A 23,936-nucleotide genomic window follows, 5' to 3' on the forward strand; every position below is an offset into this window, starting at 1 on the left:
GAATACCTAAACCCTTTTGATAAAACCCCTTTAGTTGTTATGATGTGACCATATATGAAAGCCATCTGTGATTTATCTGTTCTTACTATGCAACAAGCTTGGCAATGACAAGTTAAAAATAAAATGTATGTACATTTTAGAATGGAGAATGCGGGCATCGATACCGCTACCTCTCGCATGCTAAGCGAGCGCTCTACCATTTGAGCTAATTTCCCTGTGTGCTCCCTCAGAATAACATTTCAAAAGTAATGTTAATGCCTACCACACTTTATTTGACGTCAAATTGCCCATTACATGAGTGTTCAGTTCACTCCTAACTGATGCCTTACCTCCACTTAGGGGATGTTTTACAGTTCAGGTTGGCCTGTTTAGTACTTGAATAGGAGTAATATCGCTGTATGTTAATCTAGACTAATGCCCTACCTAATCTTGAAGTTACATTTCCCACCAATGGGAAACCAAAGATATACAATTTTTGGGAGTTATTGCATGTCTAATGCAAGATTAATTGCCATAATATGAGATCCAATGCAATAATCCTGCAAAAATTGCTCGTTTCCGCCCAACGTGGGGCTCGAACCCACGACCCTGAGATTAAGAGTCTCATGCTCTACCCACTGAGCTAGCCGGGCTCCCTCTTTAAAGTAGTATGCAAACTGATCGTTTTTCATTACGAAAACCATTTCCTGGATATTCCTCAACTCTTGTTTTTCAAGGAACTTATCATTTATAGATCCCTCAGTGGACAGAGTGTCAAGTAAAATGAGACAAAATTGAAATGGAAGTTGTGGAAATGTCATTGTGAGATTGCATAAGAACTCAAATTGCTCTCACAAGCTAACGAATACCTAAACCCTTTTGATAAAACCCCTTTAGTTGTTATGATGTGACCATATATGAAAGCCATCTGTGATTTATCTGTTCTTACTATGCAACAAGCTTGGCAATGACAAGTTAAAAATAAAATGTATGTACATTTTAGAATGGAGAATGCGGGCATCGATACCGCTACCTCTCGCATGCTAAGCGAGCGCTCTACCATTTGAGCTAATTTCCCTGTGTGCTCCCTCAGAATAACATTTCAAAAGTAATGTTAATGCCTACCACACTTTATTTGACGTCAAATTGCCCATTACATGAGTGTTCAGTTCACTCCTAACTGATGCCTTACCTCCACTTAGGGGATGTTTTACAGTTCAGGTTGGCCTGTTTAGTACTTGAATAGGAGTAATATCGCTGTATGTTAATCTAGACTAATGCCCTACCTAATCTTGAAGTTACATTTCCCACCAATGGGAAACCAAAGATATACAATTTTTGGGAGTTATTGCATGTCTAATGCAAGATTAATTGCCATATTATGAGATCCAATGCAATAATCCTGCAAAAATTACTCGAACCCACGACCCTGAGATTAAGAGTCTCATGCTCTACCGACTGAGCTAGCCGGGCTCCCTCTTTAAAGTAGAATGCAAACTGATCGTTTTTCATTAAGAAAACCAGTTCCTGGATATTCCTCAACTCTTGTTTTTCAAGGAACTTATCATTTATAGATCCCTCAGTGGACAGAGTGTCAAGTAAAATGAGACAAAATTGAAATGGAAGTTGTGGAAATGTCATTGTGAGATTGCATAAGAACTCAAATTGCTCTCACAAGCTAACGAATACCTAAACCCTTTTGATAAAACCCCTTTAGTTGTTATGATGTGACCATATATGAAAGCCATCTGTGATTTATCTGTTCTTACTATGCAACAAGCTTGGCAATGACAAGTTAAAAATAAAATGTATGTACATTTTAGAATGGAGAATGCGGGTATCGATCCCGCTACCTCTCGCATGCTAAGCGAGCGCTCTACCATTTGAGCTAATTCCCCTGTGTGCTCCCTCAGAATAACATTTCAAAAGTAATGTTAATGCCTACCACACTTTATTTGACTTCAAATTGCCCATTACATGAGTGTTCAGTTCACTCCTAACTGATGCCTTACCTCCACTTAGGGGATGTTTTACGGTTCAGGTTGGCCTGTTTAGTACTTGAATAGGAGTAATATCGCTGTATGTTAATCTAGACTAATGACCTACCTAATCTTGAAGTTACATTTCCCACCAATGGGAAACCAAAGATATGCAATTTTTGGGAGTTATTGCATGTCTAATGCAAGATTAATTGCCATATTATGAGATCCAATGCAATAATCCTGCAAAAATTACTCGTTTTCGCCCAACGTGGGGCTCGAACCCACGACCCTGAGATTAAGAGTCTCATGCTCTACCGACTGAGCTAGCCGGGCTCCCTCTTTAAAGTAGTATGCAAACTGATCGTTTTTCATTAAGAAAACCATTTCCTGGATATTCCTCAACTCTTGTTTTTCAAGGAACTTATCATTTATAGATCCCTCAGTGGACAGAGTGTCAAGTAAAATGAGACAAAATTGAAATGGAAGTTGTGGAAATGTCATTGTGAGATTGCATAAGAACTCAAATTGCTCTCACAAGCTAACGAATACCTAAACCCTTTTGATAAAACCCCTTTAGTTGTTATGATGTGACCATATATGAAAGCCATCTGTGATTTATCTGTTCGTACTATGCAACAAGCTTGGCAATGACAAGTTAAAAATAAAATGTATGTACATTTTAGAATGGAGAATGAGGGCATCAATCCCGCTACCTCTCGCATGCTAAGCGAGCGCTCTACCATTTGAGCTAATTCCCCTGTGTGCTCCCTCTGAATAACATTTCAAAAGTAATGTTAATGCCTTCCACACTTTATTTGACGTCAAATTGCACATTACATGAGTGTTCAGTTCACTCCTAACTGATGCCTTACCTCCACTTAGGGGATGTTTTACAGTTCAGGTTGGCCTGTTTAGTACTTGAATAGGAGTAATATCGCTGTATGTTAATCTAGACTAATGCCCTACCTAATCTTGAAGTTACATTTCCCACCAATGGGAAACCAAAGATATACACTTTTTGGGAGTTAATGCATGTCTAATGCAAGATTAATTGCCATATTATGAGATCCAATGCAATAATCCTGCAAAAATTACTCGTTTTCGCCCAACGTGGGGCTCGAACCCAGGACCCTGAGATTAAGAGTCTCATGCTCTACCGACTGAGCTAGCCGGGCTCCCTCTTTAAAGTAGTATGCAAACTGATCGTTTTTCATTAAGAAAACCCGTTCCTGGATATTCCTCAACTCTTGTTTTTCAAGGAACTTATCATTTATAGATCCCTCAGTGGACCATATATGAAAGCCATCTGTGATTTATCTGTTCTTACTATGCAACAAGCTTGGCAATGACAAGTTAAAAATAAAATGTATGTACATTTTAGAATGGAGAATGCGGGCATCAATCCCGCTACCTCTCGCATGCTAAGCGAGCGCTCTACCATTTGAGCTAATTCCCCTGTGTGCTCCCTCAGAATAACATTTCAAAAGTAATGTTAATGCCTCCGACACTTTATTTGATGTCAAATTGCCCATTACATGAGTGTTCAGTTCACTCCTAACTGATGCCTTACCTCCACTTAGGGGATGTTTTACAGTTCAGGTTGGCCTGTTTAGTACTTGAATAGGAGTAATATCGCTGACTAATGCCCTACCTAATCTTGAAGTTACATTTCCCACCAATGGGAAACCAAAGATATACAATTTCCGGGAGTTATTGCCGGTCTAATGCAAGATTAATTGCCATATTATGAGATCCAATGCAATAATCCTGCAAAAATTACTCGTTTTCGCCCAACGTGGGGCTCGAACCCACGACCCTGAGATTAAGAGTCTCATGCTCTACCGACTGAGCTAGCCGGGCTCCCTCTTTAAAGTAGAATGCAAACTGATCGTTTTTCATTAAGAAAACCAGTTCCTGGATATTCCTCAACTCTTGTTTTTCAAGGAACTTATCATTTATAGATCCCTCAGTGGACAGAGTGTCAAGTAAAAGGAGACAAAATTGAAATGGAAGTTGTGGAAATGTCATTGTGAGATTGCATAAGAACTCAAATTGCTCTAACAAGCTAACGAATACCTAAACCCTTTTGATAAAACCCCTTTAGTTGTTATGATGTGACCATATATGAAAGCCATCTGTGATTTATCTGTTCTTACTATGCAACAAGCTTGGCAATGACAAGTTAAAAATAAAATGTATGTACATTTTAGAATGGAGAATGCGGGCATCAATCCCGCTACCTCTCGCATGCTAAGCGAGCGCTCTACCATTTGAGCTAATTCCCCTGTGTGCTCCCTCAGAATAACATTTCAAAAGTAATGTTAATGCCTACGACACTTTATTTGACGTCAAATTGCCCATTACATGAGTGTTCAGTTCACTCCTAACTGATGCCATACCTCCACTTAGGGGATGTTTTACAGTTCAGGTTGGCCTGTTTAGTACTTGAATAGGAGTAATATCGCTGACTAATGCCCTACCTAATCTTGAAGTTACATTTCCCACCAATGGGAAACCAAAGATATACAATTTTTGGGAGTTATTGCATGTCTAATGCAAGATTAATTGCCATATTATGAGATCCAATGCAATAATCCTGCAAAAATTACTTGTTTTCGCCCAACGTGGGGCTCGAACCCACGACCCTGAGATTAAGAGTCTCATGCTCTACCGACTGAGCTAGCCGGGCTCCCTCTTTAAAGTAGAATGCACACTGATCGTTTTTCATTAAGAAAACCAGTTCCTGGATATTCCTCAACTCTTGTTTTTCAAGGAACTTATCATTTATAGATCCCTCAGTGGACAGAGTGTCAAGTAAAATGAGACAAAATTGAAATGGAAGTTGTGGAAATGTCATTGTGAGATTGCATAAGAACTCAAATTGCTCTCACAAGCTAACGAATACCTAAACCCTTTTGATAAAACCCCTTTAGTTGTTATGATGTGACCATATATGAAAGCCATCTGTGATTTATCTGTTCTTACTATGCAACAAGCTTGGCAATGACAAGTTAAAAATAAAATGTATCTACATTTTAGAATGGAGAATGCGGGCATCGATCCCGCTACCTCTCGCATGCTAAGCGAGCGCTCTACCATTTGAGCTAATTCCCCTGTGTGCTCCCTCAGAATAACATTTCAAAAGTAATGTTAATGCCTACGACACTTTATTTGACGTCAAATTGCCCATTACATGAGTGTTCAGTTCACTCCTAACTGATGCCTTACCTCCACTTAGGGGATGTTTTACAGTTCAGGTTGGCCTGTTTAGTACTTGAATAGGAGTAATATCGCTGTATGTTAATCTAGACTAATGCCCTACCTAATCTTGAAGTTACATTTCCCACCAATGGGAAACCAAAGATATACAATTTTTGGGAGTTATTGCATGTCTAATGCAAGATTAATTGCCATATTATGAGATCCAATGCAATAATCCTGCAAAAATTACTTGTTTTCGCCCAACGTGGGGCTCGAACCCACGACCCTGAGATTAAGAGTCTCATGCTCTACCGACTGAGCTAGCCGGGCTCCCTCTTTAAAGTAGAATGCACACTGATCGTTTTTCATTAAGAAAACCAGTTCCTGGATATTCCTCAACTCTTGTTTTTCAAGGAACTTATCATTTATAGATCCCTCAGTGGACAGAGTGTCAAGTAAAATGAGACAAAATTGAAATGGAAGTTGTGGAAATGTCATTGTGAGATTGCATAAGAACTCAAATTGCTCTCACAAGCTAACAAATACCTAAACCCTTTTGATAAAACCCCTTTAGTTGTTATGATGTGACCATATATGAAAGCCATCTGTGATTTATCTGTTCTTACTATGCAACAAGCTTGGCAATGACAAGTTAAAAATAAAATGTATCTACATTTTAGAATGGAGAATGCGGGCATCGATCCCGCTACCTCTCGCATGCTAAGCGAGCGCTCTACCATTTGAGCTAATTCCCCTGTGTGCTCCCTCAGAATAACATTTCAAAAGTAATGTTAATGCCTACGACACTTTATTTGACGTCAAATTGCCCATTACATGAGTGTTCAGTTCACTCCTAACTGATGCCTTACCTCCACTTAGGGGATGTTTTACAGTTCAGGTTGGCCTGTTTAGTACTTGAATAGGAGTAATATCGCTGTATGTTAATCTAGACTAATGCCCTACCTAATCTTGAAGTTACATTTCCCACCAATGGGAAACCAAAGATATACAATTTTTGGGAGTTATTGCATGTCTAATGCAAGATTAATTGCCATATTATGAGATCCAATGCAATAATCCTGCAAAAATTACTCGTTTTCGCCCAACGTGGGGCTCGAACCCACGACCCTGAGATTAAGAGTCTCATGCTCTACCGACTGAGCTAGCCGGGATCCCTCTTTAAAGTAGTATGCAAACTGATCGTTTTTCATTAAGAAAACCAGTTCCTGGATATTCCTCAACTCTTGTTTTTCAAGGAACTTATCATTTATAGATCCCTCAGTGGACCATATATGAAAGCCATCTGTGATTTATCTGTTCTTACTATGCAACAAGCTTGGCAATGACAAGTTAAAAATAAAATGTATGTACATTTTAGAATGGAGAATGCGGGCATCAATCCCGCTACCTCTCGCATGCTAAGCGAGCGCTCTACCATTTGAGCTAATTCCCCTATGTGCTCCCTCAGAATAACATTTCAAAAGTAATGTTAATGCCTACGACACTTTATTTGACGTCAAATTGCCCATTACATGAGTGTTCAGTTCACTCCTAACTGATGCCTTACCTCCACTTAGGGGATGTTTTACAGTTCAGGTTGGCCTGTTTAGTACTTGAATAGGAGTAATATCGCTGACTAATGCCCTACCTAATCTTGAAGTTACATTTCCCACCAATGGGAAACCAAAGATATACAATTTTTGGGAGTTATTGCATGTCTAATGCAAGATTAATTGCCATATTATGAGATCCAATGCAATAATCCTGCAAAAATTACTCGTTTTCGCCCAACGTGGGGCTCGAACCCACGACCCTGAGATTAAGAGTCTCATGCTCTAACGACTGAGCTAGCCGGGGTCCCTCTTTAAAGTAGAATGCAAACTGATCGTTTTTCATTAAGAAAACCAGTTCCTGGATATTCCTCAACTCTTGTTTTTCAAGGAACTTATCATTTATAGATCCCTCAGTGGACAGAGTATCAAGTAAAATGAGACAAAATTGAAATGGAAGTTGTGGAAATGTCATTGTGAGATTGCATAAGAACTCAAATTGCTCTCACAAGCTAACGAATACCTAAACCCTTTTGATAAAACCCCTTTAGTTGTAATGATGTGACCATATATGAAAGCCATCTGTGATTTATCTGTTCTTACTATGCAACAAGCTTGGCAATGACAAGTTAAAAATAAAATGTATGTACATTTTAGAATGGAGAATGCGGGCATCGATCCCGCTACCTCTCGCATGCTAAGCGAGCGCTCTACCATTAGAGCTAATTACCCTGTGTGCTCACTCAGAATAACATTTCAAAAGTAATGTTAATGCCTACCACACTTTATTTGACGTCAAATTGCCCATTACATGAGTGTTCAGTTCACTCCTAACTGATGCCTTACCTCCACTTAGGGGATGTTTTACAGTTCAGGTTGGCCTGTTTAGTACTTGAATAGGAGTAATATCGCTGTATGTTAATCTAGACTAATGCCCTACCTAATCTTGAAGTTACATTTCCCACCAATGGGAAACCAAAGATATACACTTTTTGGGAGTTAATGCATGTCTAATGCAAGATTAATTGCCATATTATGAGATCCAATGCAATAATCCTGCAAAAATTACGCGTTTTCGCCCAACGTGGGGCTCGAACCCACGACCCTGAGATTAAGAGTCTCATGCTCTAACGACTGAGCTAGCCGGGCTCCCTCTTTAAAGTAGAATGCAAACTGATCGTTTTTCATTAAGAAAACCAGTTCCTGGATATTCCTCAACTCTTGTTTTTCAAGGAACTCATCATTTATAGATCCCTCAGTGGACAGAGTGTCAAGTAAAATGAGACAAAATTGAAATGGAAGTTGTGGAAATGTCATTGTGAGATTGCATAAGAACTCAAATTGCTCTCACAAGCTAACGAATACCTAAACCCTTTTGATAAAACCCCTTTAGTTGTTATGATGTGACCATATATGAAAGCCATCTGTGATTTATCTGTTCTTACTATGCAACAAGCTTGGCAATGACAAGTTAAAAATAAAATGTATGTACATTTTAGAATGGAGAATGCGGGCATCGATACCGCTACCTCTCGCATGCTAAGCGAGCGCTCTACCATTTGAGCTAATTTCCCTGTGTGCTCCCTCAGAATAATATTTCAAAAGTAATGTTAATGCCTACCACACTTTATTTGACGTCAAATTGCCCATTACATGAGTGTTCAGTTCACTCCTAACTGATGCCTTACCTCCACTTAGGGGATGTTTTACAGTTCAGGTTGGCCTGTTTAGTACTTGAATAGGAGTAATATCGCTGTATGTTAATCTAGACTAATGCCCTACCTAATCTTGAAGTTACATTTCCCACCAATGGGAAACCAAAGATATGCAATTTTTGGGAGTTATTGCATGTCTAATGCAAGATTAATTGCCATATTATGAGATCCAATGCAATAATCCTGCAAAAATTACTCGTTTTCGCCCAACGTGGGGCTCGAACCCACGACCCTGAGATTAAGAGTCTCATGCTCTACCGACTGAGCTAGCCAGGCTCCCTCTTTAAAGTAGAATGCAAACTGATCGTTTTTCATTAAGAAAACCAGTTCCTGGATATTCCTCAACTCTTGTTTTTCAAGGAACTTATCATTTATAGATCCCTCAGTGGACAGAGTGTCAAGTAAAATGAGACAAAATTGAAATGGAAGTTGTGGAAATGTCATTGTGAGATTGCATAAGAACTCAAATTGCTCTCACAAGCTAACGAATACCTAAACCCTTTTGATAAAACCCCTTTAGTTGTTATGATGTGACCATATATGAAAGCCATCTGTGATTTATCTGTTCTTACTATGCAACTAGCTTGGCAATGACAAGTTAAAAATAAAATGTATGTACATTTTAGAATGGAGAATGCGGGCATCGATCCCGCTACCTCTCGCATGCTAAGCGAGCGCTCTACCATTTGAGCTAATTCCCCTGTGTGCTCCCTCAGAATAACATTTCAAAAGTAATGTTAATGCCTACCACACTTTATTTGACGTCAAATTGCCCATTACATGAGTGTTCAGTTCACTCCTAACTGATGCCTTACCTCGACTTAGTGATTGTTTTACAGTTCAGGTTGGCCTGTTTAGTACTTGAATAGGAGTAATATCGCTGTATGTTAATCTAGACTAATGCCCTACCTAATCTTGAAGTTACATTTCCCACCAATGGGAAACCAAAGATATACATTTTTTGGGAGTTATTGCATGTCTAATGCAAGATTAATTGCCATAATATGAGATCCAATGCAATAATCCTGCAAAAATTACTCGTTTTCGCCCAACGTGGGGCTCGAACCCACGACCCTGAGATTAAGAGTCTCATGCTCTACCGACCGAGCTAGCCGGGCTCCCTCTTTAAAGTAGTATGCAAACTGATCGTTTTTCATTAAGAAAACCATTTCCTGGATATTCCTCAACTCTTGTTTTTCAAGGAACTTATCATTTATAGATCCCTCAGTGGACAGAGTATCAAGTAAAATGAGACAAAATTGAAATGGAAGTTGTGGAAATGTCATTGTGAGATTGCATAAGAACTCAAATTGCTCTAACAAGCTAACGAATACCTAAACCCTTTTGATAAAACCCCTTTAGTTGTAATGATGTGACCATATATGAAAGCCATCTGTGATTTATCTGTTCTTACTATGCAACAAGCTTGGCAATGACAAGTTAAAAATAAAATGTATGTACATTTTAGAATGGAGAATGCGGGCATCGATACCGCTACCTCTCGCATGCTAAGCGAGCGCTCTACCATTTGAGCTAATTTCCCTGTGTGCTCCCTCAGAATAACATTTCAAAAGTAATGTTAATGCCTACCACACTTTATTTGACGTCAAATTGCCCATTACATGAGTGTTCAGTTCACTCCTAACTGATGCCTTACCTCCACTTAGGGGATGTTTTACAGTTCAGGTTGGCCTGTTTAGTACTTGAATAGGAGTAATATCGCTGTATGTTAATCTAGACTAATGCCCTACCTAATCTTGAAGTTACATTTCCCACCAATGGGAAACCAAAGATATACACTTTTTGGGAGTTAATGCATGTCTAATGCAAGATTAATTGCCATATTATGAGATCCAATGAAATAATCCTGCAAAAATTACTCGTTTTCGCCCAACGTGGGGCTCGAACCCACGACCCTGAGATTAAGAGTCTCATGCTCTACCGACTGAGCTAGCCGGGCTCCCTCTTTAAAGTAGAATGCAAACTGATCGGTTTTCATTAAGAAAACCAGTTCCTGGATATTCCTCAAATCTTGTTTTTCAAGGAACTTATCATTTATATATCCCTCAGTGGACAGAGTGTCAAGTAAAATGAGACAAAATTGAAATGGAAGTTGTGGAAATGTCATTGTGAGATTGCATAAGAACTCAAATTGCTCTCACAAGCTAACGAATACCTAAACCCTTTTGATAAAACCCCTTTAGTTGTTATGATGTGACCATATATGAAAGCCATCTGTGATTTATCTGTTCTTACTATGCAACAAGCTTGGCAATGACAAGTTAAAAATAAAATGTATGTACATTTTAAAATGGAGAATGCGGGCATCGATCCCGCTACCTCTCGCATGCTAAGCGAGCGCTCTACCATTAGAGCTAATTCCCCTGTGTGCTCACTCAGAATAACATTTCAAAAGTAATGTTAATGCCTACCACACTTTATTTGACGTCAAATTGCCTATTACATGAGTGTTCAGTTCACTCCTAACTGATGCCTTACCTCCACTTAGGGGATGTTTTACTGTTCAGGTTGGCCTGTTTCGTACTTGAATAGGAGTAATATCGCTGTATGTTAATCTAGACTAATGCCCTACCTAATCTTGAAGTTACATTTCCCACCAATGGGAAACCAAAGATATACACTTTTTGGGAGTTAATGCATGTCTAATGCAAGATTAATTGCCATATTATGAGATCCAATGCAATAATCCTGCAAAAATTACTCGTTTTCGCCCAACGTGGGGCTCGAACCCACGACCCTGAGATTAAGAGTCTCATGCTCTAACGACTGAGCTAGCCGGGGTCCCTCTTTAAAGTAGAATGCAAACTGATCGTTTTTCATTAAGAAAACCAGTTCCTGGATATTCCTCAACTCTTGTTTTTCAAGGAACTTATCATTTATAGATCCCTCAGTGGACAGAGTGTCAAGTAAAATGAGACAAAATTGAAATGGAAGTTGTGGAAATGTCATTGTGAGATTGCATAAGAACTCAAATTGCTCTCACAAGCTAACGAATACCTAAACCCTTTTGATAAAACCCCTTTAGTTGTTATGATGTGACCATATATGAAAGCCATCTGTGATTTATCTGTTCTTACTATGCAACAAGCTTGGCAATGACAAGTTAAAAATATAATGTATGTACATTTTAGAATGGAGAATGCGGGCATCGATACCGCTACCTCTTGCATGCTAAGCGAGCGCTCTACCATTTGAGCTAATTTCCCTGTGTGCTCCCTCAGAATAACATTTCAAAAGTAATGTTAATGCCTACCACACTTTATTTGACGTCAAATTGCCCATTACATGAGTGTTCAGTTCACTCCTAACTGATGCCTTACCTCCACTTAGGGGATGTTTTACAGTTCAGGTTGGCCTGTTTAGTACTTGAATAGGAGTAATATCGCTGTATGTTAATCTAGACTAATGCCCTACCTAATCTTGAAGTTACATTTCCCACCAATGGGAAACCAAAGATATGCAATTTTTGGGAGTTATTGCATGTCTAATGCAAGATTAATTGCCATATTATGAGATCCAATGCAATAATCCTGCAAAAATTTCTCGTTTTCGCCCAACGTGGGGCTCGAACCCACGACCCTGAGATTAAGAGTCTCATGCTCTACCGACTGAGCTAGCCGGGCTCCCTCTTTAAAGTAGAATGCAAACTGATCGTTTTTCATTAAGAAAACCAGTTCCTGGATATTCCTCAACTCTTGTTTTTCAAGGAACTTATCATTTATAGATCCCTCAGTGGACAGAGTGTCAAGTAAAATGAGACAAAATTGAAATGGAAGTTGTGGAAATGTCATTGTGAGATTGCATAAGAACTCAAATTGCTCTCACAAGCTAACGAATACCTAAACCCTTTTGATAAAACCCCTTTAGTTGTTATGATGTGACCATATATGAAAGCCATCTGTGATTTATCTGTTCTTACTATGCAACTAGCTTGGCAATGACAAGTTAAAAATAAAATGTATGTACATTTTAGAATGGAGAATGCGGGCATCGATCCCGCTACCTCTCGCATGCTAAGCGAGCGCTCTACCATTTGAGCTAATTCCCCTGTGTGCTCCCTCAGAATAACATTTCAAAAGTAATGTTAATGCCTACCACACTTTATTTGACGTCAAATTGCCCATTACATGAGTGTTCAGTTCACTCCTAACTGATGCCTTACCTCGACTTAGTGATTGTTTTACAGTTCAGGTTGGCCTGTTTAGTACTTGAATAGGAGTAATATCGCTGTATGTTAATCTAGACTAATGCCCTACCTAATCTTGAAGTTACATTTCCCACCAATGGGAAACCAAAGATATACAATTTTTGGGAGTTATTGCATGTCTAATGCAAGATTAATTGCCATAATATGAGATCCAATGCAATAATCCTGCAAAAATTACTCGTTTTCGCCCAACGTGGGGCTCGAACCCACGACCCTGAGATTAAGAGTCTCATGCTCTACCGACCGAGCTAGCCGGGCTCCCTCTTTAAAGTAGTATGCAAACTGATCGTTTTTCATTAAGAAAACCATTTCCTGGATATTCCTCAACTCTTGTTTTTCAAGGAACTTATCATTTATAGATCCCTCAGTGGACAGAGTATCAAGTAAAATGAGACAAAATTGAAATGGAAGTTGTGGAAATGTCATTGTGAGATTGCATAAGAACTCAAATTGCTCTCACAAGCTAACGAATACCTAAACCCTTTTGATAAAACCCCTTTAGTTGTTATGATGTGACCATATATGAAAGCCATCTGTGATTTATCTGTTCTTACTATGCAACAAGCTTGGCAATGACAAGTTAAAAATAAAATGTATGTACATTTTAGAATGGAGAATGCGGGCATCGATCCCGCTACCTCTCGCATGCTAAGCGAGCGCTCTACCATTAGAGCTAATTCCCCTGTGTGCTCACTCAGAATAACATTTCAAAAGTAATGTTAATGCCTACCACACTTTATTTGACGTCAAATTGCCCATTACATGAGTGTTCAGTTCACTCCTAACTGATGCCTTACCTCCACTTAGGGGATGTTTTACAGTTCAGGTTGGCCTGTTTAGTACTTGAATAGGAGTAATATCGCTGTATGTTAATCTAGACTAATGCCCTACCTAATCTTGAAGTTACATTTCCCACCAATGGGAAACCAAAGATATACACTTTTTGGGAGTTAATGCATGTCTAATGCAAGATTAATTGCCATATTATGAGATCCAATGCAATAATCCTGCAAAAATTACTCATTTTCGCCCAACGTGGGGCTCGAACCCACGACCCTGAGATTAAGAGTCTCATGCTCTACCGACCGAGCTAGCCGGGCTCCCTCTTTAAAGTAGAATGCAAACTGATCGTTTTTCATTAAGAAAACCAGTTCCTGGATATTCCTCAACTCTTGTTTTTCAAGGAACTTATCATTTATAGATCCCTCAGTGGACAGAGTGTCAAGTAAAATGAGACAAAATTGAAATGGAAGTTGTGGAAATGTCATTGTGAGATTGCATAAGAACTCAAATTGCTCTCACAAGCTAACGAATACCTAAACCCTTTTGATAAAACCCCTTTAGTTGTTATGATGTGACCATATATGAAAGCCATCTGTGATTTATCTGTTCTTACTATGCAACAAGCTTGGCAATGACAAGTTAAAAATAAAATGTATGTACATTTTAGAATGGAGAATGCGGGCATCGATACCGCTACCTCTCGCATGCTAAGCGAGCGCTCTACCATTTGAGCTAATTTCCCTGTGTGCTCCCTCAGAATAACATTTCAAAAGTAATGTTAATGCCTACCACACTTTATTTGACGTCAAATTGCCCATTACATGAGTGTTCAGTTCACTCCTAACTGATGCCTTACCTCCACTTAGGGGATGTTTTACAGTTCAGGTTGGCCTGTTTAGTACTTGAATAGGAGTAATATCGCTGTATGTTAATCTAGACTAATGCCCTACCTAATCTTGAAGTTACATTTCCCACCAATGGGAAACCAAAGATATACAATTTTTGGGAGTTATTGCATGTCTAATGCAAGATTAATTGCCATAATATGAGATCCAATGCAATAATCCTGCAAAAATTGCTCGTTTCCGCCCAACGTGGGGCTCGAACCCACGACCCTGAGATTAAGAGTCTCATGCTCTACCCACTGAGCTAGCCGGGCTCCCTCTTTAAAGTAGTATGCAAACTGATCGTTTTTCATTACGAAAACCATTTCCTGGATATTCCTCAACTCTTGTTTTTCAAGGAACTTATCATTTATAGATCCCTCAGTGGACAGAGTGTCAAGTAAAATGAGACAAAATTGAAATGGAAGTTGTGGAAATGTCATTGTGAGATTGCATAAGAACTCAAATTGCTCTCACAAGCTAACGAATACCTAAACCCTTTTGATAAAACCCCTTTAGTTGTTATGATGTGACCATATATGAAAGCCATCTGTGATTTATCTGTTCTTACTATGCAACAAGCTTGGCAATGACAAGTTAAAAATAAAATGTATGTACATTTTAGAATGGAGAATGCGGGCATCGATACCGCTACCTCTCGCATGCTAAGCGAGCGCTCTACCATTTGAGCTAATTTCCCTGTGTGCTCCCTCAGAATAACATTTCAAAAGTAATGTTAATGCCTACCACACTTTATTTGACGTCAAATTGCCCATTACATGAGTGTTCAGTTCACTCCTAACTGATGCCTTACCTCCACTTAGGGGATGTTTTACAGTTCAGGTTGGCCTGTTTAGTACTTGAATAGGAGTAATATCGCTGTATGTTAATCTAGACTAATGCCCTACCTAATCTTGAAGTTACATTTCCCACCAATGGGAAACCAAAGATATACAATTTTTGGGAGTTATTGCATGTCTAATGCAAGATTAATTGCCATATTATGAGATCCAATGCAATAATCCTGCAAAAATTACTCGAACCCACGACCCTGAGATTAAGAGTCTCATGCTCTACCGACTGAGCTAGCCGGGCTCCCTCTTTAAAGTAGAATGCAAACTGATCGTTTTTCATTAAGAAAACCAGTTCCTGGATATTCCTCAACTCTTGTTTTTCAAGGAACTTATCATTTATAGATCCCTCAGTGGACAGAGTGTCAAGTAAAATGAGACAAAATTGAAATGGAAGTTGTGGAAATGTCATTGTGAGATTGCATAAGAACTCAAATTGCTCTCACAAGCTAACGAATACCTAAACCCTTTTGATAAAACCCCTTTAGTTGTTATGATGTGACCATATATGAAAGCCATCTGTGATTTATCTGTTCTTACTATGCAACAAGCTTGGCAATGACAAGTTAAAAATAAAATGTATGTACATTTTAGAATGGAGAATGCGGGTATCGATCCCGCTACCTCTCGCATGCTAAGCGAGCGCTCTACCATTTGAGCTAATTCCCCTGTGTGCTCCCTCAGAATAACATTTCAAAAGTAATGTTAATGCCTACCACACTTTATTTGACTTCAAATTGCCCATTACATGAGTGTTCAGTTCACTCCTAACTGATGCCTTACCTCCACTTAGGGGATGTTTTACGGTTCAGGTTGGCCTGTTTAGTACTTGAATAGGAGTAATATCGCTGTATGTTAATCTAGACTAATGACCTACCTAATCTTGAAGTTACATTTCCCACCAATGGGAAACCAAAGATATGCAATTTTTGGGAGTTATTGCATGTCTAATGCAAGATTAATTGCCATATTATGAGATCCAATGCAATAATCCTGCAAAAATTACTCGTTTTCGCCCAACGTGGGGCTCGAACCCACGACCCTGAGATTAAGAGTCTCATGCTCTACCGACTGAGCTAGCCGGGCTCCCTCTTTAAAGTAGTATGCAAACTGATCGTTTTTCATTAAGAAAACCATTTCCTGGATATTCCTCAACTCTTGTTTTTCAAGGAACTTATCATTTATAGATCCCTCAGTGGACAGAGTGTCAAGTAAAATGAGACAAAATTGAAATGGAAGTTGTGGAAATGTCATTGTGAGATTGCATAAGAACTCAAATTGCTCTCACAAGCTAACGAATACCTAAACCCTTTTGATAAAACCCCTTTAGTTGTTATGATGTGACCATATATGAAAGCCATCTGTGATTTATCTGTTCGTACTATGCAACAAGCTTGGCAATGACAAGTTAAAAATAAAATGTATGTACATTTTAGAATGGAGAATGAGGGCATCAATCCCGCTACCTCTCGCATGCTAAGCGAGCGCTCTACCATTTGAGCTAATTCCCCTGTGTGCTCCCTCAGAATAACATTTCAAAAGTAATGTTAATGCCTTCCACACTTTATTTGACGTCAAATTGCACATTACATGAGTGTTCAGTTCACTCCTAACTGATGCCTTACCTCCACTTAGGGGATGTTTTACAGTTCAGGTTGGCCTGTTTAGTACTTGAATAGGAGTAATATCGCTGTATGTTAATCTAGACTAATGCCCTACCTAATCTTGAAGTTACATTTCCCACCAATGGGAAACCAAAGATATACAATTTTTGGGAGTTATTGCATGTCTAATGCAAGATTAATTGCCATATTATGAGATCCAATGCAATAATCCTGCAAAAATTACTCGAACCCACGACCCTGAGATTAAGAGTCTCATGCTCTACCGACTGAGCTAGCCGGGCTCCCTCTTTAAAGTAGAATGCAAACTGATCGTTTTTCATTAAGAAAACCAGTTCCTGGATATTCCTCAACTCTTGTTTTTCAAGGAACTTATCATTTATAGATCCCTCAGTGGACAGAGTGTCAAGTAAAATGAGACAAAATTGAAATGGAAGTTGTGGAAATGTCATTGTGAGATTGCATAAGAACTCAAATTGCTCTCACAAGCTAACGAATACCTAAACCCTTTTGATAAAACCCCTTTAGTTGTTATGATGTGACCATATATGAAAGCCATCTGTGATTTATCTGTTCTTACTATGCAACAAGCTTGGCAATGACAAGTTAAAAATAAAATGTATGTACATTTTAGAATGGAGAATGCGGGTATCGATCCCGCTACCTCTCGCATGCTAAGCGAGCGCTCTACCATTTGAGCTAATTCCCCTGTGTGCTCCCTCAGAATAACATTTCAAAAGTAATGTTAATGCCTACCACACTTTATTTGACTTCAAATTGCCCATTACATGAGTGTTCAGTTCACTCCTAACTGATGCCTTACCTCCACTTAGGGGATGTTTTACGGTTCAGGTTGGCCTGTTTAGTACTTGAATAGGAGTAATATCGCTGTATGTTAATCTAGACTAATGACCTACCTAATCTTGAAGTTACATTTCCCACCAATGGGAAACCAAAGATATGCAATTTTTGGGAGTTATTGCATGTCTAATGCAAGATTAATTGCCATATTATGAGATCCAATGCAATAATCCTGCAAAAATTACTCGTTTTCGCCCAACGTGGGGCTCGAACCCACGACCCTGAGATTAAGAGTCTCATGCTCTACCGACTGAGCTAGCCGGGCTCCCTCTTTAAAGTAGTATGCAAACTGATCGTTTTTCATTAAGAAAACCATTTCCTGGATATTCCTCAACTCTTGTTTTTCAAGGAACTTATCATTTATAGATCCCTCAGTGGACAGAGTGTCAAGTAAAATGAGACAAAATTGAAATGGAAGTTGTGGAAATGTCATTGTGAGATTGCATAAGAACTCAAATTGCTCTCACAAGCTAACGAATACCTAAACCCTTTTGATAAAACCCCTTTAGTTGTTATGATGTGACCATATATGAAAGCCATCTGTGATTTATCTGTTCGTACTATGCAACAAGCTTGGCAATGACAAGTTAAAAATAAAATGTATGTACATTTTAGAATGGAGAATGAGGGCATCAATCCCGCTACCTCTCGCATGCTAAGCGAGCGCTCTACCATTTGAGCTAATTCCCCTGTGTGCTCCCTCAGAATAACATTTCAAAAGTAATGTTAATGCCTTCCACACTTTATTTGACGTCAAATTGCACATTACATGAGTGTTCAGTTCACTCCTAACTGATGCCTTACCTCCACTTAGGGGATGTTTTACAGTTCAGGTTGGCCTGTTTAGTACTTGAATAGGAGTAATATCGCTGTATGTTAATCTAGACTAATGCCCTACCTAATCTTGAAGTTACATTTCCCACCAATGGGAAACCAAAGATATACACTTTTTGGGAGTTAATGCATGTCTAATGCAAGATTAATTGCCATATTATGAGATCCAATGCAATAATCCTGCAAAAATTACTCGTTTTCGCCCAACGTGGGGCTCGAACCCAGGACCCTGAGATTAAGAGTCTCATGCTCTACCGACTGAGCTAGCCGGGCTCCCTCTTTAAAGTAGTATGCAAACTGATCGTTTTTCATTAAGAAAACCCGTTCCTGGATATTCCTCAACTCTTGTTTTTCAAGGAACTTATCATTTATAGATCCCTCAGTGGACCATATATGAAAGCCATCTGTGATTTATCTGTTCTTACTATGCAACAAGCTTGGCAATGACAAGTTAAAAATAAAATGTATGTACATTTTAGAATGGAGAATGCGGGCATCAATCCCGCTACCTCTCGCATGCTAAGCGAGCGCTCTACCATTTGAGCTAATTCCCCTGTGTGCTCCCTCAGAATAACATTTCAAAAGTAATGTTAATGCCTCCGACACTTTATTTGACGTCAAATTGCCCATTACATGAGTGTTCAGTTCACTCCTAACTGATGCCTTACCTCCACTTAGGGGATGTTTTACAGTTCAGGTTGGCCTGTTTAGTACTTGAATAGGAGTAATATCGCTGACTAATGCCCTACCTAATCTTGAAGTTACATTTCCCACCAATGGGAAACCAAAGATATACAATTTCCGGGAGTTATTGCCGGTCTAATGCAAGATTAATTGCCATATTATGAGATCCAATGCAATAATCCTGCAAAAATTACTCGTTTTCGCCCAACGTGGGGCTCGAACCCACGACCCTGAGATTAAGAGTCTCATGCTCTACCGACTGAGCTAGCCGGGCTCCCTCTTTAAAGTAGAATGCAAACTGATCGTTTTTCATTAAGAAAACCAGTTCCTGGATATTCCTCAACTCTTGTTTTTCAAGGAACTTATCATTTATAGATCCCTCAGTGGACAGAGTGTCAAGTAAAAGGAGACAAAATTGAAATGGAAGTTGTGGAAATGTCATTGTGAGATTGCATAAGAACTCAAATTGCTCTAACAAGCTAACGAATACCTAAACCCTTTTGATAAAACCCCTTTAGTTGTTATGATGTGACCATATATGAAAGCCATCTGTGATTTATCTGTTCTTACTATGCAACAAGCTTGGCAATGACAAGTTAAAAATAAAATGTATGTACATTTTAGAATGGAGAATGCGGGCATCAATCCCGCTACCTCTCGCATGCTAAGCGAGCGCTCTACCATTTGAGCTAATTCCCCTGTGTGCTCCCTCAGAATAACATTTCAAAAGTAATGTTAATGCCTACGACACTTTATTTGACGTCAAATTGCCCATTACATGAGTGTTCAGTTCACTCCTAACTGATGCCATACCTCCACTTAGGGGATGTTTTACAGTTCAGGTTGGCCTGTTTAGTACTTGAATAGGAGTAATATCGCTGACTAATGCCCTACCTAATCTTGAAGTTACATTTCCCACCAATGGGAAACCAAAGATATACAATTTTTGGGAGTTATTGCATGTCTAATGCAAGATTAATTGCCATATTATGAGATCCAATGCAATAATCCTGCAAAAATTACTTGTTTTCGCCCAACGTGGGGCTCGAACCCACGACCCTGAGATTAAGAGTCTCATGCTCTACCGACTGAGCTAGCCGGGCTCCCTCTTTAAAGTAGAATGCACACTGATCGTTTTTCATTAAGAAAACCAGTTCCTGGATATTCCTCAACTCTTGTTTTTCAAGGAACTTATCATTTATAGATCCCTCAGTGGACAGAGTGTCAAGTAAAATGAGACAAAATTGAAATGGAAGTTGTGGAAATGTCATTGTGAGATTGCATAAGAACTCAAATTGCTCTCACAAGCTAACGAATACCTAAACCCTTTTGATAAAACCCCTTTAGTTGTTATGATGTGACCATATATGAAAGCCATCTGTGATTTATCTGTTCTTACTATGCAACAAGCTTGGCAATGACAAGTTAAAAATAAAATGTATCTACATTTTAGAATGGAGAATGCGGGCATCGATCCCGCTACCTCTCGCATGCTAAGCGAGCGCTCTACCATTTGAGCTAATTCCCCTGTGTGCTCCCTCAGAATAACATTTCAAAAGTAATGTTAATGCCTACGACACTTTATTTGACGTCAAATTGCCCATTACATGAGTGTTCAGTTCACTCCTAACTGATGCCTTACCTCCACTTAGGGGATGTTTTACAGTTCAGGTTGGCCTGTTTAGTACTTGAATAGGAGTAATATCGCTGTATGTTAATCTAGACTAATGCCCTACCTAATCTTGAAGTTACATTTCCCACCAATGGGAAACCAAAGATATACAATTTTTGGGAGTTATTGCATGTCTAATGCAAGATTAATTGCCATATTATGAGATCCAATGCAATAATCCTGCAAAAATTACTTGTTTTCGCCCAACGTGGGGCTCGAACCCACGACCCTGAGATTAAGAGTCTCATGCTCTACCGACTGAGCTAGCCGGGCTCCCTCTTTAAAGTAGAATGCACACTGATCGTTTTTCATTAAGAAAACCAGTTCCTGGATATTCCTCAACTCTTGTTTTTCAAGGAACTTATCATTTATAGATCCCTCAGTGGACAGAGTGTCAAGTAAAATGAGACAAAATTGAAATGGAAGTTGTGGAAATGTCATTGTGAGATTGCATAAGAACTCAAATTGCTCTCACAAGCTAACAAATACCTAAACCCTTTTGATAAAACCCCTTTAGTTGTTATGATGTGACCATATATGAAAGCCATCTGTGATTTATCTGTTCTTACTATGCAACAAGCTTGGCAATGACAAGTTAAAAATAAAATGTATCTACATTTTAGAATGGAGAATGCGGGCATCGATCCCGCTACCTCTCGCATGCTAAGCGAGCGCTCTACCATTTGAGCTAATTCCCCTGTGTGCTCCCTCAGAATAACATTTCAAAAGTAATGTTAATGCCTACGACACTTTATTTGACGTCAAATTGCCCATTACATGAGTGTTCAGTTCACTCCTAACTGATGCCTTACCTCCACTTAGGGGATGTTTTACAGTTCAGGTTGGCCTGTTTAGTACTTGAATAGGAGTAATATCGCTGTATGTTAATCTAGACTAATGCCCTACCTAATCTTGAAGTTACATTTCCCACCAATGGGAAACCAAAGATATACAATTTTTGGGAGTTATTGCATGTCTAATGCAAGATTAATTGCCATATTATGAGATCCAATGCAATAATCCTGCAAAAATTACTCGTTTTCGCCCAACGTGGGGCTCGAACCCACGACCCTGAGATTAAGAGTCTCATGCTCTACCGACTGAGCTAGCCGGGATCCCTCTTTAAAGTAGTATGCAAACTGATCGTTTTTCATTAAGAAAACCAGTTCCTGGATATTCCTCAACTCTTGTTTTTCAAGGAACTTATCATTTATAGATCCCTCAGTGGACCATATATGAAAGCCATCTGTGATTTATCTGTTCTTACTATGCAACAAGCTTGGCAATGACAAGTTAAAAATAAAATGTATGTACATTTTAGAATGGAGAATGCGGGCATCAATCCCGCTACCTCTCGCATGCTAAGCGAGCGCTCTACCATTTGAGCTAATTCCCCTATGTGCTCCCTCAGAATAACATTTCAAAAGTAATGTTAATGCCTACGACACTTTATTTGACGTCAAATTGCCCATTACATGAGTGTTCAGTTCACTCCTAACTGATGCCTTACCTCCACTTAGGGGATGTTTTACAGTTCAGGTTGGCCTGTTTAGTACTTGAATAGGAGTAATATCGCTGACTAATGCCCTACCTAATCTTGAAGTTACATTTCCCACCAATGGGAAACCAAAGATATACAATTTTTGGGAGTTATTGCATGTCTAATGCAAGATTAATTGCCATATTATGAGATCCAATGCAATAATCCTGCAAAAATTACTCGTTTTCGCCCAACGTGGGGCTCGAACCCACGACCCTGAGATTAAGAGTCTCATGCTCTACCGACTGAGCTAGCCGGGCTCCCTCTTTAAAGTAGAATGCATACTGATCGTTTTTCATTAAGAAAACCAGTTCCTGGATATTCCTCAACTCTTGTTTTTCAAGGAACTTATCATTTATAGATCCCTCAGTGGACAGAGTGTCAAGTAAAAGGAGACAAAATTGAAAGGAAGTTGTGGAAATGTCATTGTGAGATTGCATAAGAACTCAAATTGCTCTCACAAGCTAACGAATACCTAAACCCTTTTGATAAAACCCCTTTAGTTGTTATGATGTGACCATATATGAAAGCCATCTGTGATTTATCTGTTCTTACTATGCAACAAGCTTGGCAATGACAAGTTAAAAATAAAATGTATGTACATTTTAGAATGGAGAATGCGGGCATCAATCCCGCTACCTCTCGCATGCTAAGCGAGCGCTCTACCATTTGAGCTAATTCTCCTGTGTGCTCCCTCAGAATAACATTTCAAAAGTAATGTTAATGCCTACGACACTTTATTTGACGTCAAATTGCCCATTACATGAGTGTTCAGTTCATTCCTAACTGATGCCTTACCTCCACTTAGGGGATGTTTTACAGTTCAGGTTGGCCTGTTTAGTACTTGAATAGGAGTAATATCGCTTTATGTTAATCTAGACTAATGCCCTACCTAATCTTGAAGTTACATTTCCCACCAATGGGAAACCAAAGATATACAATTTTTGGGAGTTATTGCATGTCTAATGCAAGATTAATTGCCATATTATGAGATCCAATGCAATAATCCTGCAAAAATTACTTGTTTTCGCCCAAAGTGGGGCTCGAACCCAGGACCCTGAGATTAAGAGTCTCATGCTCTACCGACTGAGCTAGCCGGGCTTCCTCTTTAAAGTAGTATGCAAACTGATCGTTTTTCATTAAGAAAACCAGTTCCTGGATATTCCTCAACTCTTGTTTTTCAAGGAACTTATCATTTATAGATCCCTCAGTGGACCATATATGAAAGCCATCTGTGATTTATCTGTTCTTACTATGCAACAAGCTTGGCAATGACAAGTTAAAAATAAAATGTATGTACATTTTAGAATGGAGAATGCGGGCATCAATCCCGCTACCTCTCGCATGCTAAGCGAGCGCTCTACCATTTGAGCTAATTCCCCTGTGTGCTCCCTCAGAATAACATTTCAAAAGTAATGTTAATGCCTACGACACTTTATTTGACGTCAAATTGCCCATTACATGAGTGTTCAGTTCACTCCTAACTGATGCCTTACCTCCACTTAGGGGATGTTTTACAGTTCAGGTTGGCCTGTTTAGTACTTGAATAG

The 23,936-nt window shown here is 39.2% G+C and overlaps 32 non-coding genes across 32 annotated transcripts; all 32 read right to left on the reverse strand.

Moving 5' to 3' along the window:
* Positions 1-559: 559 nt before the first annotated feature.
* On the reverse strand, positions 560-632 carry TRNAK-CUU (transfer RNA lysine (anticodon CUU)). Its single transcript has one exon. It is a non-coding gene; the product is annotated as a tRNA-Lys (tRNA).
* A 1,172-nt stretch (positions 633-1,804) lies between these two features.
* On the reverse strand, positions 1,805-1,877 carry TRNAA-AGC (transfer RNA alanine (anticodon AGC)). The gene has a single exon. It is a non-coding gene; the product is annotated as a tRNA-Ala (tRNA).
* A 344-nt stretch (positions 1,878-2,221) lies between these two features.
* Positions 2,222-2,294, reverse strand: TRNAK-CUU (transfer RNA lysine (anticodon CUU)). The gene has a single exon. It is a non-coding gene; the product is annotated as a tRNA-Lys (tRNA).
* Positions 2,295-3,063: 769 nt separating this feature from the next.
* Positions 3,064-3,136, reverse strand: TRNAK-CUU (transfer RNA lysine (anticodon CUU)). Its single transcript has one exon. It is a non-coding gene; the product is annotated as a tRNA-Lys (tRNA).
* A 612-nt stretch (positions 3,137-3,748) lies between these two features.
* TRNAK-CUU (transfer RNA lysine (anticodon CUU)) lies at positions 3,749-3,821 on the reverse strand. The gene has a single exon. It is a non-coding gene; the product is annotated as a tRNA-Lys (tRNA).
* Positions 3,822-4,577: 756 nt separating this feature from the next.
* TRNAK-CUU (transfer RNA lysine (anticodon CUU)) lies at positions 4,578-4,650 on the reverse strand. Its single transcript has one exon. It is a non-coding gene; the product is annotated as a tRNA-Lys (tRNA).
* A 352-nt stretch (positions 4,651-5,002) lies between these two features.
* TRNAA-AGC (transfer RNA alanine (anticodon AGC)) lies at positions 5,003-5,075 on the reverse strand. Its single transcript has one exon. It is a non-coding gene; the product is annotated as a tRNA-Ala (tRNA).
* A 344-nt stretch (positions 5,076-5,419) lies between these two features.
* Positions 5,420-5,492, reverse strand: TRNAK-CUU (transfer RNA lysine (anticodon CUU)). Its single transcript has one exon. It is a non-coding gene; the product is annotated as a tRNA-Lys (tRNA).
* Positions 5,493-5,844: 352 nt separating this feature from the next.
* TRNAA-AGC (transfer RNA alanine (anticodon AGC)) lies at positions 5,845-5,917 on the reverse strand. Its single transcript has one exon. It is a non-coding gene; the product is annotated as a tRNA-Ala (tRNA).
* A 344-nt stretch (positions 5,918-6,261) lies between these two features.
* TRNAK-CUU (transfer RNA lysine (anticodon CUU)) lies at positions 6,262-6,334 on the reverse strand. Its single transcript has one exon. It is a non-coding gene; the product is annotated as a tRNA-Lys (tRNA).
* A 1,454-nt stretch (positions 6,335-7,788) lies between these two features.
* TRNAK-CUU (transfer RNA lysine (anticodon CUU)) lies at positions 7,789-7,861 on the reverse strand. Its single transcript has one exon. It is a non-coding gene; the product is annotated as a tRNA-Lys (tRNA).
* Positions 7,862-8,630: 769 nt separating this feature from the next.
* On the reverse strand, positions 8,631-8,703 carry TRNAK-CUU (transfer RNA lysine (anticodon CUU)). Its single transcript has one exon. It is a non-coding gene; the product is annotated as a tRNA-Lys (tRNA).
* Positions 8,704-9,055: 352 nt separating this feature from the next.
* On the reverse strand, positions 9,056-9,128 carry TRNAA-AGC (transfer RNA alanine (anticodon AGC)). The gene has a single exon. It is a non-coding gene; the product is annotated as a tRNA-Ala (tRNA).
* Positions 9,129-9,472: 344 nt separating this feature from the next.
* Positions 9,473-9,545, reverse strand: TRNAK-CUU (transfer RNA lysine (anticodon CUU)). The gene has a single exon. It is a non-coding gene; the product is annotated as a tRNA-Lys (tRNA).
* A 769-nt stretch (positions 9,546-10,314) lies between these two features.
* On the reverse strand, positions 10,315-10,387 carry TRNAK-CUU (transfer RNA lysine (anticodon CUU)). The gene has a single exon. It is a non-coding gene; the product is annotated as a tRNA-Lys (tRNA).
* A 1,611-nt stretch (positions 10,388-11,998) lies between these two features.
* TRNAK-CUU (transfer RNA lysine (anticodon CUU)) lies at positions 11,999-12,071 on the reverse strand. Its single transcript has one exon. It is a non-coding gene; the product is annotated as a tRNA-Lys (tRNA).
* Positions 12,072-12,423: 352 nt separating this feature from the next.
* TRNAA-AGC (transfer RNA alanine (anticodon AGC)) lies at positions 12,424-12,496 on the reverse strand. The gene has a single exon. It is a non-coding gene; the product is annotated as a tRNA-Ala (tRNA).
* A 344-nt stretch (positions 12,497-12,840) lies between these two features.
* On the reverse strand, positions 12,841-12,913 carry TRNAK-CUU (transfer RNA lysine (anticodon CUU)). Its single transcript has one exon. It is a non-coding gene; the product is annotated as a tRNA-Lys (tRNA).
* Positions 12,914-13,682: 769 nt separating this feature from the next.
* On the reverse strand, positions 13,683-13,755 carry TRNAK-CUU (transfer RNA lysine (anticodon CUU)). The gene has a single exon. It is a non-coding gene; the product is annotated as a tRNA-Lys (tRNA).
* A 769-nt stretch (positions 13,756-14,524) lies between these two features.
* TRNAK-CUU (transfer RNA lysine (anticodon CUU)) lies at positions 14,525-14,597 on the reverse strand. Its single transcript has one exon. It is a non-coding gene; the product is annotated as a tRNA-Lys (tRNA).
* Positions 14,598-15,769: 1,172 nt separating this feature from the next.
* TRNAA-AGC (transfer RNA alanine (anticodon AGC)) lies at positions 15,770-15,842 on the reverse strand. Its single transcript has one exon. It is a non-coding gene; the product is annotated as a tRNA-Ala (tRNA).
* A 344-nt stretch (positions 15,843-16,186) lies between these two features.
* On the reverse strand, positions 16,187-16,259 carry TRNAK-CUU (transfer RNA lysine (anticodon CUU)). The gene has a single exon. It is a non-coding gene; the product is annotated as a tRNA-Lys (tRNA).
* Positions 16,260-17,431: 1,172 nt separating this feature from the next.
* On the reverse strand, positions 17,432-17,504 carry TRNAA-AGC (transfer RNA alanine (anticodon AGC)). The gene has a single exon. It is a non-coding gene; the product is annotated as a tRNA-Ala (tRNA).
* A 344-nt stretch (positions 17,505-17,848) lies between these two features.
* Positions 17,849-17,921, reverse strand: TRNAK-CUU (transfer RNA lysine (anticodon CUU)). The gene has a single exon. It is a non-coding gene; the product is annotated as a tRNA-Lys (tRNA).
* A 769-nt stretch (positions 17,922-18,690) lies between these two features.
* On the reverse strand, positions 18,691-18,763 carry TRNAK-CUU (transfer RNA lysine (anticodon CUU)). Its single transcript has one exon. It is a non-coding gene; the product is annotated as a tRNA-Lys (tRNA).
* Positions 18,764-19,375: 612 nt separating this feature from the next.
* On the reverse strand, positions 19,376-19,448 carry TRNAK-CUU (transfer RNA lysine (anticodon CUU)). Its single transcript has one exon. It is a non-coding gene; the product is annotated as a tRNA-Lys (tRNA).
* Positions 19,449-20,204: 756 nt separating this feature from the next.
* TRNAK-CUU (transfer RNA lysine (anticodon CUU)) lies at positions 20,205-20,277 on the reverse strand. Its single transcript has one exon. It is a non-coding gene; the product is annotated as a tRNA-Lys (tRNA).
* A 352-nt stretch (positions 20,278-20,629) lies between these two features.
* TRNAA-AGC (transfer RNA alanine (anticodon AGC)) lies at positions 20,630-20,702 on the reverse strand. The gene has a single exon. It is a non-coding gene; the product is annotated as a tRNA-Ala (tRNA).
* Positions 20,703-21,046: 344 nt separating this feature from the next.
* Positions 21,047-21,119, reverse strand: TRNAK-CUU (transfer RNA lysine (anticodon CUU)). Its single transcript has one exon. It is a non-coding gene; the product is annotated as a tRNA-Lys (tRNA).
* Positions 21,120-21,471: 352 nt separating this feature from the next.
* Positions 21,472-21,544, reverse strand: TRNAA-AGC (transfer RNA alanine (anticodon AGC)). Its single transcript has one exon. It is a non-coding gene; the product is annotated as a tRNA-Ala (tRNA).
* A 344-nt stretch (positions 21,545-21,888) lies between these two features.
* On the reverse strand, positions 21,889-21,961 carry TRNAK-CUU (transfer RNA lysine (anticodon CUU)). Its single transcript has one exon. It is a non-coding gene; the product is annotated as a tRNA-Lys (tRNA).
* Positions 21,962-22,573: 612 nt separating this feature from the next.
* Positions 22,574-22,646, reverse strand: TRNAK-CUU (transfer RNA lysine (anticodon CUU)). Its single transcript has one exon. It is a non-coding gene; the product is annotated as a tRNA-Lys (tRNA).
* Positions 22,647-23,936: the final 1,290 nt, after the last annotated feature.

Source organism: Lissotriton helveticus, chromosome 1_2, assembly GCF_964261635.1.
Source record: "Lissotriton helveticus chromosome 1_2, aLisHel1.1, whole genome shotgun sequence".
In the NCBI taxonomy this organism is placed as follows: Eukaryota; Metazoa; Chordata; class Amphibia; order Caudata; family Salamandridae; genus Lissotriton; species Lissotriton helveticus.